This window comes from Euprymna scolopes, chromosome 17 (assembly GCF_053919585.1).
Source record: "Euprymna scolopes isolate OS-2025 chromosome 17, ASM5391958v1, whole genome shotgun sequence".
In the NCBI taxonomy this organism is placed as follows: Eukaryota; Metazoa; Mollusca; class Cephalopoda; order Sepiida; family Sepiolidae; genus Euprymna; species Euprymna scolopes.
In genome coordinates this window covers 1,457,501-1,475,034 of record NC_136498.1, presented here as the reverse complement: position 1 = coordinate 1,475,034, position 17,534 = coordinate 1,457,501, and the positions used below count along the sequence as shown (strand labels likewise).

At 34.6% G+C, this 17,534-nt stretch overlaps 1 protein-coding gene across 3 annotated transcripts in view; it reads right to left on the bottom strand.

Annotated features, from left to right (window-relative positions):
- The window catches only part of LOC145296648 (potassium voltage-gated channel protein Shaker-like), a 390,939-nt gene that overhangs the window by 33,850 nt on the left and 339,555 nt on the right, over positions 1-17,534 (bottom strand). The window lies entirely within an intron of this gene.

Below are 17,534 nucleotides of genomic sequence, written 5' to 3'. Positions count from 1 at the left end.
ATACGGATAAATCAATAGATAGATAGATAGATAGATGGATAGATAGATAGATGGATAGATAGAAAGAAAGAATTAGAATAAAGCAGGATGGATAAAAAGTAGTACTAAAGACGGAGAGGGGTTGATATATATATATATATATATATATATATATATATATATATATATATATATATATATATATATATTAATTGTAGCGATTCAATGAATTTCAAAAAAACATTTTTGAAGTGAAATTTTTTAGTTTCATATAGATTTTTATTATTCTAAGCAAGACAAAGAATACATTATTCTGAAGTATATATATATATATATATATATATATATATATATAAAGAGAGAGAGAGAGAGAGAGAGAGGGGGGGGAGGGTGCATGCGAGTGAGTGTCAGAGAGAAAGAGATATAGACAATGATGATGATGGTTATACGGGACTTAGTAAAGGACGATGTAGAGAGAGAGAGAGAGAGAAAGAGAGAGAGAGAGAGAGAGAGAGAGAGAGAGAGAGAGAGAGAGAGCGCAAGTGTGTTAGGCAACCGTTAGCCAACCGTGAACCATTCTACCGTTGTGGAATGTAGGTTGCGTATCAGTTTACTCATTTCGTAACCCAAATTATTGAGCCCTTATTCAACGCTTACAAGCAAAAAGTAATGGAATAACAAACGCCACGAACTAGTTTCATACGAGAAAACGAAGCTACGTCTATTTAATAGACAATCACGCTATCACCAAAGGCAAACATTTGAAAATCGATCAATATTATACCACATGTCATGGCTCAAATCTAATATACATATTCACACGTGCGAAATACCAAGGGAAGTAATCGAGAATATATTCAAACGAACGCGACTAGAAACCAACGTGTTTACCAAGTTAACTTCTATATTAATAAGATTGCGTGATTATTCGTTTGTGTGTGGGGGTTTAGAGCTTCTATATAAGACTTGGAAATTATCTCTAGGAATAGAATATTTATTAAAATAAAAATAGAATAAAGTAAAATAAACCGGAAATTTTAAAATCTTTTATAAAACAATCAATTACGAAATTAAATCCATCACAATGCACTTTAGCTGATTTGTAAACAAGTCAACCGTTTGTTGTTGTTGTTGTTGTTGTTGTTGTTTCTGGTGTTGTTAACAATTAAAAAAAAAAATTAAAACTACTTTCTTTGTGATCCTTTAAAATTTGTAAAGTTATTTGGAAGCATTTCAACGGATGTAAAGTTTTTTGGACCTAAAATTCTTAGCCAATCATCAATAATCGAATGGAAGTTTAGGAAGTTAATGACATCGAATAATTTTATAAATAGAAATTAAAAACATTCACCACAAAAATTCGTCTAGCTAAAATCACTGTCAGACATTCGTTTTCTCACTCTGTGCACCTAAAACCAAGCAGAAATTCCATGAGCAAAGTTTCTTTCATAGCAAAACATGACCATAGAGCTTTTAAACGACGAATAAATTTCCCTCCTAAATTGTTAGGACATTTTGTATATGGAATGAAAACAAATTTTACATATGTCCATTTTGTCTGCCTCAAATATTTTGCTTCCCAAAATGTTTATATATATATAATATAAAATGTTTATATATATATATATATATATATATATATATATATATATATATATAGTGAGAGAGAGAGAGAGAGAGAGAGAGAGAGAGAGAGAGAGATTCAGATGTGTCCAAAAGTTAAAACTAATGAAGCCAACAAGGTTGTTAAATAGTGCTCAATAAAAAGAGCGGAATATTTCTTTTATTAGGGGTAAACAGTTACATATGGTCGCTACAAATAGCCATCTGTGTCAGTCAAAGAGACTTCATCAAGCGACCTGGAACCTCACGACGCAAAAGAAAAAATCTGAGGTTCCAGGTCGCCTGATGAAGTCTCTTTGACTGAAACAGATGGCTATTTGTAGCGACCATATGTAACTGTTTACCCCTAATAAAAGATATATATATATATATATATATATATATATCTTTTATTAGGTGTAAACAGTTACATATGGTCGTTACAAATAGCCATATATATATGTTTTGTTTACAGAAAGTTTAGATGAGATAAGTCATCGGTACCGGCGGTTTCAAACCCGATAATTAGAGACCGTTTTAGATACCCATATCAGGCCCTCTTCAGCCAACACTCATCCTATGATCACCAAATTATCGGGTTTGAAACCGATGATACCGATGACATCTTATCAAAACTTTCTGTAAACAAAACATAAATAATACGCTCTTATTTAAGGATTTTCCTTATAATTGAGCACTCTGCTAGATTTCTTTTTTTTTTTTAAAACTATATATATATATATATATATATATATATATATATATATATATAGTATGAGAAGATTTTCATTGATTTTTTTACTTATGTACATACACTAGATTTTCATGCTTACGGAAACATTAGCGTAGGAAATGATGATTATTGCCGGTCCAATTTGTAACCAGCCACAAATATAACCAAACGCATATAAGTGCTTATGAAATATTAGCAGCTGAATGAGTGATGGTACGCGATTTTATTAGCAGTAGGAGCAGCGTTTGAACGCGTATGCAAATTGACAAGTGTGCTCAGGCTTGTGTCTGAAGAAAAAGAAGGAAGGACACTACGTGGTAAGGTAAAAACAATGTCGGCGCCGAAAGAGATTGATAAGTAAAATAAAAACGAAAATGGACATGCTGCGGCCATCTTGCGGTTGGAAGAAATAGAAACGCGTGTCCAGCTTAGATGGATATGTAGCAGCGAGAAACTTTTTAAATGGTATCGAGACCGGAGAATAACGGTAATAAATGTTTTTGTTAAAAAAAAAAAAAAAACCGACCTGGATTTTCATTTATTCCCTTTGTTGTTTTTTTGTAGCTACGACGTTATATAGTTACCCTTGACTCTGCAGCCTAGTATTCAACCCCTCGGTCCCCAAGAAATATCACCAGAGAAGAAAGATAATTAAGTTCTTTAAATAATATCGAAGAAGGAGAACGATTCGTTAACCGAATTCAATTTGTAGTTTTCCATTCACCCCCCCTCCCCCTCCCAAACAGAAGAGAACTTTAGGGTCATTTAAGATCAAAATCGAAGGACAATTACATGCACCCATCTTATTGATTTTGACATGGCTGGTTAGTTTCATGTCTGAACTGACATATTTGATCCGACTTGGCAAATGCGTAGAGCCTGTCCAGCCTCAGCATTATGAACGATACAAACCAAATATTTCCTTCCCCCTCTCTCCTCCGCTGTCTTTTCCCCCTCCCTTTCTATCCCTTTTCTCTTTCTGTTCCTCTCTCTTTCTTCTTGATGCAGCTAATGCATCTTTGAAGCTTCTGGAATCAACACCATTCCAGTCTTCATGCTCGCCTTTTTCAATTTAAGAAACACTCTCCCAGAAATGATTAGATATGTCTGTATTCGAAAGCGGATAATCTTCGGAAAGGAACTCCTGTCTCTTAGTCTAGCTCGTTTAAAGAAATGTTAAGTGAATTATTTAGAAGACCGATTTTTCGTTTTATCACTGTTACGCTATCTAAATTCTTTTGGTGGGTTGTTAATAATAATAATAATAATAATAATAATAATAATAATAATAATAATAATAATAATAATAATAATAATAATTCTGATTTCGTTTATCAACGTCCCTCTGGAAAGGGGTGGGATTAATTTCCAGAGGATTTCCCTCAATCCCGGCTACAAACCAGGAGCTTCAAAGATCAAGGGGTTTTCTAAGGAAACTACAATTGCAGAGGTCTGAAGGCCACCTAAACATCGGGAATTTGTAGTTTTTTCAATTGTCCTTCCAGACGACTTGATACTACTACTAGTGTACCAACTACAACTGGGATTATTTGTGTTTTAACCTCGTGTATATGCCTTATCTCCCAGGTCAATGGAGCATAATTGCTCCACTTCTCATTCTCGTTCTCTTTCACATTCCTGTCCCAGGGTATTGAAAAGTCTACAATCTGCCAGTTTTTTTAGACTTTGTCAATGACGACCAAATCCGGACGATTATGTTCGAATTGCTTGGTCGTTCTGACACTTTTGTCCCACCATACCTCTACCTTGCCATACTCACTTGTTCTCACTTCATCAGGCACCCTCTCAAACCATTTTCCAGCACACTTCATCCTAACCCTCTTACACACCTCCCAATATACCCGGAGTCCCACGTGATCGTGTCTTTTGCGGTACTCTCTCTGTGCCAGTCCACTACACCCAGCTGCAAGGTGTGCAATTGACTCTGAGGTCTTATCACAAATTCGGCATTCTGCAGCTACTTCCTATCCTAGAACCACTAATAATAATAATAATAATAATAATAATAATAATAATAATAATAATAATAATAGTACCTACATTAAATTTAAAATAGATAAAAGAACCGACTATATTAAAGCTAAAGTAGATGAAACTCTGTAGTAAATGTAGACGCTGTAGACAAGGAAGCAAAACAATATCACATAATAGGTGAATGCAACAAACTAGCCCACGAAGAATACAAGAACAGACAATACTGTGTGGGGAAAGCTGTTCATTGGGAACTATGCAAACGACTGCATTTTGAACATGTAGACAAATAGTACAGTACTGAAAACGAAAACCACAAAATGCTTCGAAAGTACATATAGATAAACACACTCGAGCAAGAAGACTGGTAGAAAAATGGAAAGAAACTGTTAAATTGTAAATTTTTCCGTCTCAGCAGACCACAGGATGAATAACAAAGAGACAGAAAAACGAAACAATTACATGGATCTCGTGAGGAAACTGAAAGGAGTATCGAACATGAAGAAAGTCAATATAATATCAATAATTATGGAAACATTAGGAACAGTCTTCTAAAAATCTAGAAAAAGAGTAGGAGAAATTGTAATCAAAGGGAAAACTGAAACTCTACAGCAAACGGCAATGATAAAAAAGCTGAAAGTCTTCGAATGCAGTAACGAACACACAAACTATGAAAACTAACCAGTCACAAGGAAACTGAAAGAGAAATAAAACAAACCAAGGGAACTGAAACTACAAAGCGTCTCATCTCAAATAAATATAAATAAATCAAATACCTAATCTCTATTATTATATAAAAGTCATTGTATGCGTGAGTTCCTTCCTTATAGATTCTGAAACGGCTGAGTCTAATTTTTTTGTAAATTTCACACAAAGGTAATTCATATGTCTGGCAGTGTTCTTAGATATGTTTTATACAGACATTCATCCGATAAGTATCAAAGATCGAAAAAAAAAAGAACCCGATCTTAAAAATAGTATTTTTTTGTCATAGAAAAAAAAAGAAGAATTTTTACAGGAGAATATTTTACGTTACACCGACCAAAGGAGAAAACAGTTCAGTAAATGATTTCTTCTTAAAAAAACAGATTTATTACAATCTGGAGATATAACTTAGTGGTAGAGTGTTCAACTACGAATCGAATGATCCCGTGTTTAATCCCAGGTGTAGCTCACCATTTTATTTTAGTTTTTTCTTATTGATGAGTTCGATGGAGGAACCATTTAAAATCGCAACAAATCATTTCTTCGTGTGCATATTTTAAAACTCAACGTTAATCAGAAGTGACTTTTCCAGGGCATTCCTCGTCAAGCCCAAATATCAGCTGACGTGATATTGTAAAGCAACTCAAACGGAATTTGATGCGCGACATTATTATTATTATTATTATTATTATTATTATTATTATTATTATTATTATTATTATTATTTTGCGAATTAGTCCACCGAGCAAATTATTTTTCGTAATATGTAATAATCGATAAAGAATCAATTCTACAATGATACATACGAAATCGGCATAAATCAAAATATTATGTTTAAGCGTATTGTACGGCAAGGCAACGCCGAGCAACGCCGAACAACGCCGGACATCCGGCTAGTAAAGAAATGAATATATATATATATATATATATATATATATATATATATATATATATATATATATATATATTCATTTCTATATATATATTTCTATATATATATTTATATATCTATATATCTATATTTATATATCTATATATCTATATATCTATATATCTATATATATATATATATATATATATATATATATATATATATATATATATATATATAAGGCGTTAGTCTCAGATATCACACCAAATAGGAAAGGGTTAAAAAAGATGGAAACACTTGGGAGGGAGAGCACTCCCCAGGCCTCCTATTAAAAGTGCAAAAAGGACTAAGGTAAGGGATGCTTATTGCCACCTAAATCCCAGTGAAAACTAATAATCGCTGCCAATGGGAAGTAAATGGTAAGCAGCTGTTGCGATAATGCAAAGTCATTTGCAAAGGTTATCGAAAGAGGTGAAGCGTACTGGAAAACTAGAGAGACGTGTTGTCAACCAGATTCCAGGAAACACCACGGATTATTGTCAGTGAATAATCTCTGTTGATTATCTGTGTAAGAATGCAAAGTTTGGACCACAATGAGACGTGGTATGAGCATGCGCCAAAAGTGATACTCAAGGACGACGATGTTAAACTCTTTGGAACATACGCATACAAACTGATAAGGTACTTGAACATTTCTAAACCGACTTAATCGATAATATTATTATTAATAATAATCGTTGCTAGCGAAAAATCAATGGAAAGCGACTGTTGCGATAATCCAAAATCATTTGTAATTGTTATCGAAAGAAGTGGGGAGTACTGCAAATCTGGGAAAATCATTCAGACTCCAAGGTGCTCTAGCAGTTATTGTCTGTAAGCACTCACTGATTATGTCCTCTGTGAATACTCCTAGTGAGTAAATGATAATTAGCAACACGCCGTGGATTACTTCACACAGCAAGCTGCATAAACATAAAACGTCCAAAGTGTGTCTCAATATCTTGAGTACTTTTTAGAACAGCTACTTCAACTCGTATAACATAAGTGGGCCGATGTTTTCGGCTAAGAAAGACGAACAGAAGTCGTAATGGTCGCTGATGGTGCAGAATATTCTGACGACCAACCCATGAATTATGAAGATGATTGTGAAAATTGATTTTTATTGTGACGAGAAAAATACGAAACAGTCATAAAATTGAACGAACAAAACGAAACTGTGTCAACGTGAACCCTGTAACAGTGTTGAAATTATTAATGTCTGGCGATTCGCGTTGCTTGTCAACAGATTGCTGTTATCAAGTAGATAGTTTTACAGACGACAAGCATATTCAATATCGAACATTATGAGATATCGATTTTTCGTGTTTCTTTTTGCGATAGCAAGTGACTTGCACTGAGAATGAAATTTCGGTCATTGCTAAGCAATAATAATTGTAATTTTAAAATTTTGTATTTTGTTAAATTTTGATTAATTTTAAATGGTTTCTTCTTGTCCGCCCCCTTTATATTATCACTTTACTTCTTTCCCTTTGCAAGAACTTAGACACCAGAGTCGGAAAGTGGGATTGAGAAGTCAGCGCCCAGAGGAAGGAACACCCTGATCTGCAAAAAGTGCCTGCGCAGTCCCGTCGGCATACCCAGTAAGGGCACCTCAGGCGACTAGCAGTAAACTAATCCTTTCTCAAAGAGAGAAGGCAAAGCTTGGGAACTAACCTACCACCACAAAACCAACAGGGACCGGATCATTACAGAAATGGTCTAATCTCTGTTGATTTTAGGGCCCCATGATGAAAATCGCTAGCCGTAAAAAAATAAAAACAAAGTACCATCTGTTTCATGTACTGCTGAGATGCCGTGACGAAACGAAAATATTATATTTCAAAAATAACGTAAATAGATCAAGTAGTTTATTTTTAAATAAGAGAATCATATTCTATGAGTAAGCATAGCGCGACTGTATGGTCCGCCATTTTGGAGACAATTTAAAAACAACAGAGTAAGGTATATCATACAGATTTTTCTTTATTTTTGTTTTAATATGGAAGAATTCGAGGCAAAAACCACAATGGTTTGTTCGAACCTATTTTCTCCTCATAAAAGCAATGCTCTTAGTATAAACAAATAGAGCTTAGGCGTTTGGAGAATATAATTTCGCATACCTATCTCAGCGTGAAGATGAGAAACGCTGATTGTCGAATAAGCGGTTGAGTTTCAATCTTGGCTTGAGGTAGTTTATAATCTAACCGCACTGATGAGCTGTGATACAACGAAACAAACTGTATATGGATTAGTATATATATATATATATATATATATATATATATATATATATATGTATATATATATATATGTATATAGTGCGTATTTAAGCAGCATTCTTTAATTTAAATAAACGTTGTTCAAGACAACAGATTACGTCCGTTTAATTATATTTTTGCGATTTTTCTGAGGATCCTTTTAGTGTGTAAATCGCAAGAATTAATATAAATCCCATGTGTAGTTCGAAGTTGATCGCGGTGGTGCTTTTTTTCTTTTGAAGAAAACATCATCAGGAAGAATGTGTGAATATTATTTAGTCGTTGGTTCCACGATACTTACTTTCGGAATGATTCATTATTAGTGTTTTTGGAACAACTATCTCGTCGTTCGAATGCTTCATCGCAACGTCGACGCTGTTGAGGTAAGTTTATTACATATCACGCTGTTAGTAAGAATATCTTGTCACCAGATGTTTTGGAACACTGAGGCATTTTAAATTTTATGTTTTCAGGTTGCGTTCTCGAATCTTTATCGCCAATTGTTGTCGAAACTTTTGGGTATTTAAGAATTCAGTTTTCCTTCATGAATTCTCGAAACCTCGTCGCCTATTGTTATAGCTCTAGGCAAGGGTCATAAGGAAATGTGCGAACACTTGATTAAGATAAAAAGAATATATTGTACAAGAAAGTGAATACAGTTCTTGTCGGTGTTTCCGACTGCTAAGTTAGACAGTCTGTAGTCTCGCGTTACGTCGCGATATTTTCGTAAGAGAGTATTAATCTTTTGGGTTTTCATAATAGAAAAGTTTATTATGCTTAACAAAGCCTAATAACAATATCTTTTGGTTAGGAGTAAAGTGCAGTATCTGTTCTGATACTGCACTTTATTGTTTCTGTTCTCGGTCAGTGGAGGAGAAATCCTTCATGACTGAGACAATTTTAATTTTTTGCTATCCAGATTGCCTCTTTTTGGGGAGCTGAGTTTTCCTCACATCAAAAACCGACCTTGTGTTTAAAGCTGCCCTCGTAAGGGAGGCAAGTAAATAGGAACAATAATTTAATCACCCCCTCTCTCCCCCTTTCTCTCCCCCTTTCTCTCCCCCACACAAATATATATGTGTGTGTGTGTGTGTGTGTGTGTGTGTATATATATACATATATATGTATATATATATATAATTTCATGTATCTCCATTAAATTTTATAAGGACATATATTTTATGTATCGATTTTAAGTGTTTAATTCAACAGTGCGCAATATATCAATAGAGCTAGCTAGATGGACTTGTTATTAAGTTTTCTAGTAAACCAATAAATTTTGGTTATCCCGCTCAAATTGGCTACTGAAAACGGGAGTGGGAATAACAAAGAATTTGCTTAGTTAAGTAGCAAACACACACACACACACACACACACACACACACACACACACACACACACACACACACACACACACACACACACACACACGCACACACGCACACACAAACGCACACAATTATAGGTTAATATTTTCCAAGATGTAAAATAACCAATGAAGTTTTAACGAAGGAAGATACAAGATATACGATATAGCTTTTGTATAAGAAACATCGCTTGAAAAGGTCTCTAGTTACGAATAACTGGCTGACCGAAACATGTTCATGAATGTGTAACGACATATTTAATCTTATGTAAAACAAATAATATATATATATATATATATACATTATATATATATATATATACATTATATATATATATATATATACATTATATATATATATATATATATGTATATATATAATATATATATATATATATATATATATATATATACGGTAACATTAATATATATATATATATATATATATATATATATATATATATATAATGTATACACGGTAACATTAATTCCATGCATTAGCTTGACAAGACGTTGGGAAAGGTTTTTCTGTAGGTAAATTTCCTCATATATTTTTATAACTTGTGTGTCCGTGTATGTATGTGTGCTTAATTTTGACGATTTAATTCATTTTCAAATCATATTCCAAATAAAGAGCGTATGCAAAAATATATCTTTACAGCTCTTTCAAAGTGGTGTTTATTTTGTCATACGAAATTTTAAACACTAGATTATTTTCAGAACAACATATGTGTGTGAGTGAGTGCGTGAGTGTGTGTGTATGTGTATACATGTGTTTAATGACTGTAATTTCTTGTGACCATCTTAGCAGCAGCCAAATAATGGTTAGAAGCACTGGCTGTCGCCTGGCGGTCAAATTTCAATTCTGGTTTGAGGTATATGCTAGTCTAGCCGCACTGAAGAGCTGTGATACAGCGAAATAATGTCTGTGGATGACTATATATATATATACTATAACGGACGGTAGAAGAGAAGCATAACCGTTAATCCAAGGAAATTTCTCTTGCTATTTTAAAGCTCTGATTTTAGTCATGCAAGTAGGCTGGACGCTTTCTTTACCAGAAGAATATTAAATATTGTATAACGGTTTCTTGAAAAAAATTGAAAATAGTCCGAAATAAGTGCTCTATTAACCTAAAGAAGCTATGAGGGCTAAACTCCATTTCAAATATTATATCATATTTTGATTGAATTTATATCGCTACATCAACACTTCGGGGAAGACAATGGAAGTGGTCCCCAATTCGTCCATATATGCCAAATATATAACCTTTAAGTGATCGATGAGGACAGAAGCGCTTTAAAACTTTCAATACGTATATCTGATTTTAATGAAATTTAAACCTTTTGCAGAAGACACTCATTTCTGACATTTCAACTTCTTCCGTCTACATTGGAACGCGAAACAAGGGGGGATCAAGAGGGTCGTAGAAATAGAGAGGAAATATGGTTCTATGAGGGCAGTGAAAAGGTACATAGTAGTGATAATCATTCAATTCCTAGCAACATTAGGTTTCCTTGCTAATAATGACATTCACAGTCACCCATTTCCCTCGAACGAAAATAAATTAGTTTTTAAATTGCTTTTGGCACTTTTTCAAAGACAAAACGGGTTTCCAATAAGTCGAACACAAAATAAGTTATTAAAATGTTGAAGTCAGCGTTAACACAAAAATAGCATTATCTATACAATGTAATTAACTAATAAGCATAGAGTCGTGACCAGATTGAATTACATAAGATGTCAATGTATTCCTCCGCGCATACCCACGCACACACATGTATATTACTACTTACCTAATAGAAAGAAATTAGCACACACAAACACACACACACACACACACACACACACACACACACACACATATATATATATATATATATATATATATATATATATATGTATATATATATATGTACTAGCAAAAATATCCGTCGTTGACTGGGTTCAAAAACAGCCTACAGAAAATGGACTCTGATTTATGAAAGTATGATAGGTTATGAAAAGGAAGGATTGTAAAGAGATAGCTTCGAATTTGGGGGTATCAAAACCAAAGCAAAATATGATGAAAGTAAAAATAAAATAGACAAACCCCATAATTTATTATACCATACCTGTTCACACTGAAACACTTATCATAATATTCTGTGGATCTATATTAAAAATAAAACTTGTTAAACTTTGTGACATATTTCCATTCTATGGAGGTCAGGTGCGAACGAACACCCCATAATTTTATTATACCATATTTCTTCAAACTGAAATATAATTATCAAAGTATACTTACGCAGATAGATATGAAAAGTCTTTATTAAAGTTTATGCCATATTTCCATTCTTTGGAGGCCAGGCGTGAACGCCGACCCCACAATTTTATTATACCATCCCTATTTAAGTTGAAACATACTTATCAAATTATTATTATGTACATCTATATCAAAAACACTTGTAAACGTTTTTTGTTAATTTAAATTTTTTTAATTTCCATACTTTGTGCACCAGGCGCGTACGCAGACCCCACGATTTTAATGAATCATCATTATGCCAGATCAAACATACCCATTCCTGTGTCTCGATACATCTTCTATCATTATATGTTACAAGTTTTCTATAATAGTCAACCATATAGGAGCCTATTCGTGACCAGACACACACACAGACGTTTAGCTTTATATATATATATATATATATATATATATATATATATATATATATAGTGATCACCACTTATCAAGGACCAGAAGCCACTCAGGGATAAGGGGTATTGCAAGTACATTACGTTAGTGTGGAGATTTGATGAAGTGTTTACTTAAGGGGGCGGTTCATTAGGAATTTGTTGACGTTGGACTTGAAGACATCCAAGTTGTAGTCCGGTGGGAAGCAGGCAGACGGAACAGAGTTCCATAGGCGTGCAGTTCTAAGAAAGAAGCTTTGTTCATGGAATCCACGTTTTGATTTAGGCACAGATATAGACTGGGTGAAATTTTTCACAGTGGATTCAGCTAGACGGGTTTTTTTCGTGAAAGATAGGCGAGGGGGGACCAGAGATTGGAGTTCAGACGAGCACCTGCCATAGAAATAACGATAAAACAAGGATAGGCTCGCAACGTCTCTTCTGTGGGAGAGAGGCTGCAGGGTAGAGAAAAGGGCATCCCCCACTAAGCCACGAAGTCTATTTTGTACTCTGTCAAGGCAGGATAGGCTGTTTTTAGCAGCTCCTGCCCAGATATGGCAACAGTATTCCATCCTTGGACGTACTTGGCTTTTATATAGATAGAGAATTGCATCAGTAGTGAGATATCTTCTGGAGCGGTAGAAGGATCCCACCATCTTTCCAGCGACCTTGGCAACAGACTTGATGTACGTATTCCATTTCAGATCAGGAGTAAAGGTCAAGCCCAGAAGCTTGTCAAAACACGGGGCCTCTCCCAGACGAGAGCCATCCATCACAATTGATGCCAGATGAGGATCAGAGCGTTGATGATGTAAGGAGAGGAGTTTTGTTTTGGATGCATTAAAGGTAACCAGCCACGTCTTCCCCCACTGAACCACGCGCTCGAGATCAGAGGAGAGAGAATCAGAGAGAATGTTGTCATTTACAGCTTTTGATGTGTTGCCGTAGATGGTCGTGTCATCAGCATAGATGTCAACGAATGATTTAAGTATGTCTTTAGGGAGGTCATTGATGTAGATCAGGAAGAGAGTTGAGCCCAGGATTGACCCCTGAGGGACGCCAGCATTTATATTGCAGGCCTCCGATTTTTGTCCACCTACCACTACTCTTATGAGCCTATCGGAGAGAAATGATTTAACGATTGAGAAAACATTTCCAGTTATACCGTAGCTGGAAATCTTGTGAAGTAGACCCTTATGCCATGCCTTGTCGAAGGCCTTTATTATGTCAAGAGCAATTGCCCTAGAAAGGAAGCCTTTGTCAAGAGATTCACTAATCCTGTGGGATATAACCGTCAGCACATCTGCGGTAGATCTTGCAGAGCGGAAACCATATTTTGTGTCACTAAGAAGGTTGTTTCTGTTGAGGTGGTTGACTATTTCTCTATTTAATATGGATTCCAGCAACTTACTCATAACACACAGGAGACTTATTGGTCTGTACTGAGAGGGAGATGACTTATTACCTGAATTCTTAAATACAGGGCAAACTGATGAGGTCTTCCAGGGAGTCGGAAAGCACTTCTCCTTAAGGCAGCGCTTAAATAGTTTCGTAAGTATGGGAGCAAGTTCTGGTTGAAGCTTTTTTAACACTATGATTGGGATGCCATCAGGGTCAGTTGCTTTACTGGAATCTAGGTTCTTGATTAGCTTGGCGACCTCATGCACGGATATTTTGTGTTACCTAGCTTGTTCTGTGTTATAGGAGGAAATATGGGGAGTTGATATATATATATTTGTCTTTACATAAGAAGTAGTTTGTTGCTACACAGTCATGAGCATGTTTCGGTCTACTAGTATTTACTAACTAGAGACCTCATCAGGAAACAACCCTTATTTTAGAAAACGGAATTCTAAATGAAGAGCGAAAATCTATCCTCAGCAAGAGAAGTTTTTTTTTCTTTTTTTTTTACATGAGTGTGAAGATTCAGCTTCGTGGAGAACAGGGTTGAATTGGGTGCGAATTTGATAGTTAATTCATCCTCGTATCTGTTTATTTACTTATTTATCGGTGACTTTATTCATTTTCGTGTTGGTGTTAGGGGTTAAAGTTTGTGGGTTGAGGCGATTGGGTTCTAAATCTAGGGCTATACAGATATTATCTTTAACAAGCGAGAGGCTCGTTCGTCGATGTCTGAGACTTTCAAGGGTCAGTGTGTCATAAAATTCCCTTTTTTTAAAAAGTTTATTTCAATTTAATATTCTCATATCTGAGAAGAGGTTAGGAATTTATCCGGGTCTGTTGAATGTTGTTTGGGCTTCCAGTGAACGGTTGAAGGGAGGGAAGGGAGTTAGAGGCGTAAAAAAGAGAAAGGAAGGATATGGTAGGGGGAGATGGAATGGGGAAGAAGGAAGAGGGAATAAGAAAAGTAGAAGAGAAGATGGCATCATTTAATAGCTTTGTTTTATCTTACTTAAACAAAATCGGTTTCTTTTGGACCTCCCCAATATTAAATTGCTCTTTCGCTTGTTTATTTAATGTTGATTCATTAATTTGTGTATTAGTAAATTTATTAAAGACTTTTCATAATGATGGTAATTGCAAAACTCAGGATATATGTCAATTCTAAACTTATGATGGTTAAATTTAGTCTTTTTTATGCATGGTTTTACTCAGGAAAAGTGTAGTTTTGGATTTCGTGAATGTTGGACTTGAGGCGGTTAGGATGTGTAGGTGTTCAACTGCCGGATATTGTATATGGGCTGTGTTGGAGTTGAATATATTAGGGAGCAATTCGCAAGTAAGAGAGCAGATGCGATTTGTAATGTCTACAATTTATGGAGGTTTCTTCTTTCTTATTTAAGAGTTTATTTATATCGTTAAATTTTATATAAATTATATATATATATATATATATATATATATATATATATATATATATATATATATATAGTGTTATAATGGAATAATTCCAGGAGGAAATCCGGGTATGAGAGCTCAATGTGGTAAACAGAGCAATAACGAAAATATAACACGGAAATTAAGAGCTCATCGACAATTATGTAATTTCCGTGTTATATTTATATATATATATATGTATATATATATATATATATATATATATATATATATAAATAATACAATTTAAGACAGTAAATTATATTTTACAAGAATTTTTGTTTGACACGATACTCAAATAAAAAAATATTAAACTTTTCTTAATCCGCGGACTTTCAAGTAAATGCGTTCTTCTCATCAGAGGAAAGATATTAGCAAATGAATATTATAGCGAAGCTATGAACTTGTTTGTATTGGCATTAATTGGAACAGCATTACATGAATATTAATTGGAACAGCATTACATGAATATTAATTGGAACAGCATTACATGAAAACTAGTCATAAACTTTATTTTTACTTCTTTTCTTCTTTTTTTTACTTAAAGAAGATAAATCGCTACTTCGACGTAAGGGGATTCTATTCGGGATTATACCTAGGAAATATTTAGGATCATACCTAGGAAATATTTGGGATCATACCTAGGAAATATTTGGGATCATACCTAGGAAATATTTGGGATCATACCTAGGAAATATTTGAGACCATACCTAGGAAATATTTGGCACTATACCTAGGAAATATTCGGGATCATACCTAGGAAATATTCGGGACCATACCTAGGAAATATTCGGGATCATACCTAGGAAATATTTGGGATCATACCTAGGAAATATTTGGGATTATACCTAGGAAATATTTAGGATCATACCTAGGAAATATTTGGGATCATACCTAGAAAATATTTGGGATCATACCTAGGAAATATTTGGCACCATACCTAGGAAATATTTGGCACCATACCTAGGAAATATTCGGGATCATACCTAGGAAATATTTGGGATCATACCTAGGAAATATTTGAGACCATACCTAGGAAATATTTGGCACCATACCTAGGAAATATTCGGGATCATACCTAGGAAATATTTAGGATCATACCTAGGAAATATTTGGGATTATACCTAGGAAATATTTAGGATCATACCTAGGAAATATTTGGCACCATACCTAGGAAATATTCGGGATCATACCTAGGAAATATTTGGGATCATACCTAGGAAATATTTGAGACCATACCTAGGAAATATTTGGCACCATACCTAGGAAATATTCGGGATCATACCTAGGAAATATTTAGGATCATACCTAGGAAATATTTGGGATTATACCTAGGAAATATTTGGGATCATACCTAGGAAATATTTGAGACCATACCTAGGAAATATTTGGCACCATACCTAGGAAATATTCGGGATCATACCTAGGAAATATTTGGGATCATACCTAGGAAATATTTAGGATCATACCTAGGAAATATTCGGGATCATACCTAGGAAATATTTGGGATCATACCTAGGAAATATTTAGGATCATACCTAGGAAATATTTGGGATCATACCTAGGAAATATTTGAGACCATACCTAGGAAATATTTGGCACCATACCTAGGAAATATTCGGGATCATACCTAGGAAATATTTGGGACCATACCTAGGAAATATTCGGGATCATACCTAGGAAATATTTGGGACCATACCTAGGAAATATTCGGGATCATACCTAGGAAATATTTACAAGATGTGTGTTTACTTTACATTCAAACTTCTGCATATCGGTACAAACAGGGAAGCACGTAGCAGGAAAAGAATTCCAAAGTCTAGCTGTTCTAGGGAAGATGCTATCAGAATTGAAAGCTTTCTGGCATTTAGAGACTTCAACAATGAAGGGGTGAGGTTTTGTTGCTAAGCGGGGTTGTCGAAATATGTACGGCGAGGGGGCACAATTGCAACGAGTTCATCAGAGCACATTCTATTTATATATTTGTAAAACAAGCACAAAGATGCTACATTGTGACGACGGGACGGATTTTTATATAATATCGCGAACATGAGAAGGGATGATTTTTATATAATATCGCGAACATGAGAAGGGATGATTTTTATATGATATCGCGAACATGAGAAGGGATGATTTTTATATCATCTAGTATGGCTTCAGTCCACATAAGGAAAATTTGGAGGGAGTTGTTTGTTGGTTTTAAGGTGGAGTTGAAGGCGAGTCGCCGGCCAAGCACTTCCGCTTTCTCGATTGCCGTACATGCGACCTTCTGATTGTTGGATCTTAGGAGGAATTACTGATTGCTATTTATTCACTGCACCATTATAAATTTGTTAGAAATCACGAGTTCTTATCTTTTGCGATTCTATGCGTTCCCTGATTATTTCAGCAACCTTTCTTTTGGTTGTGCCTATTTTTTCTCTTACAATGATTTCTAGCATTTATGAATTTTTGCCAATTTGTATTTGACTTATGAC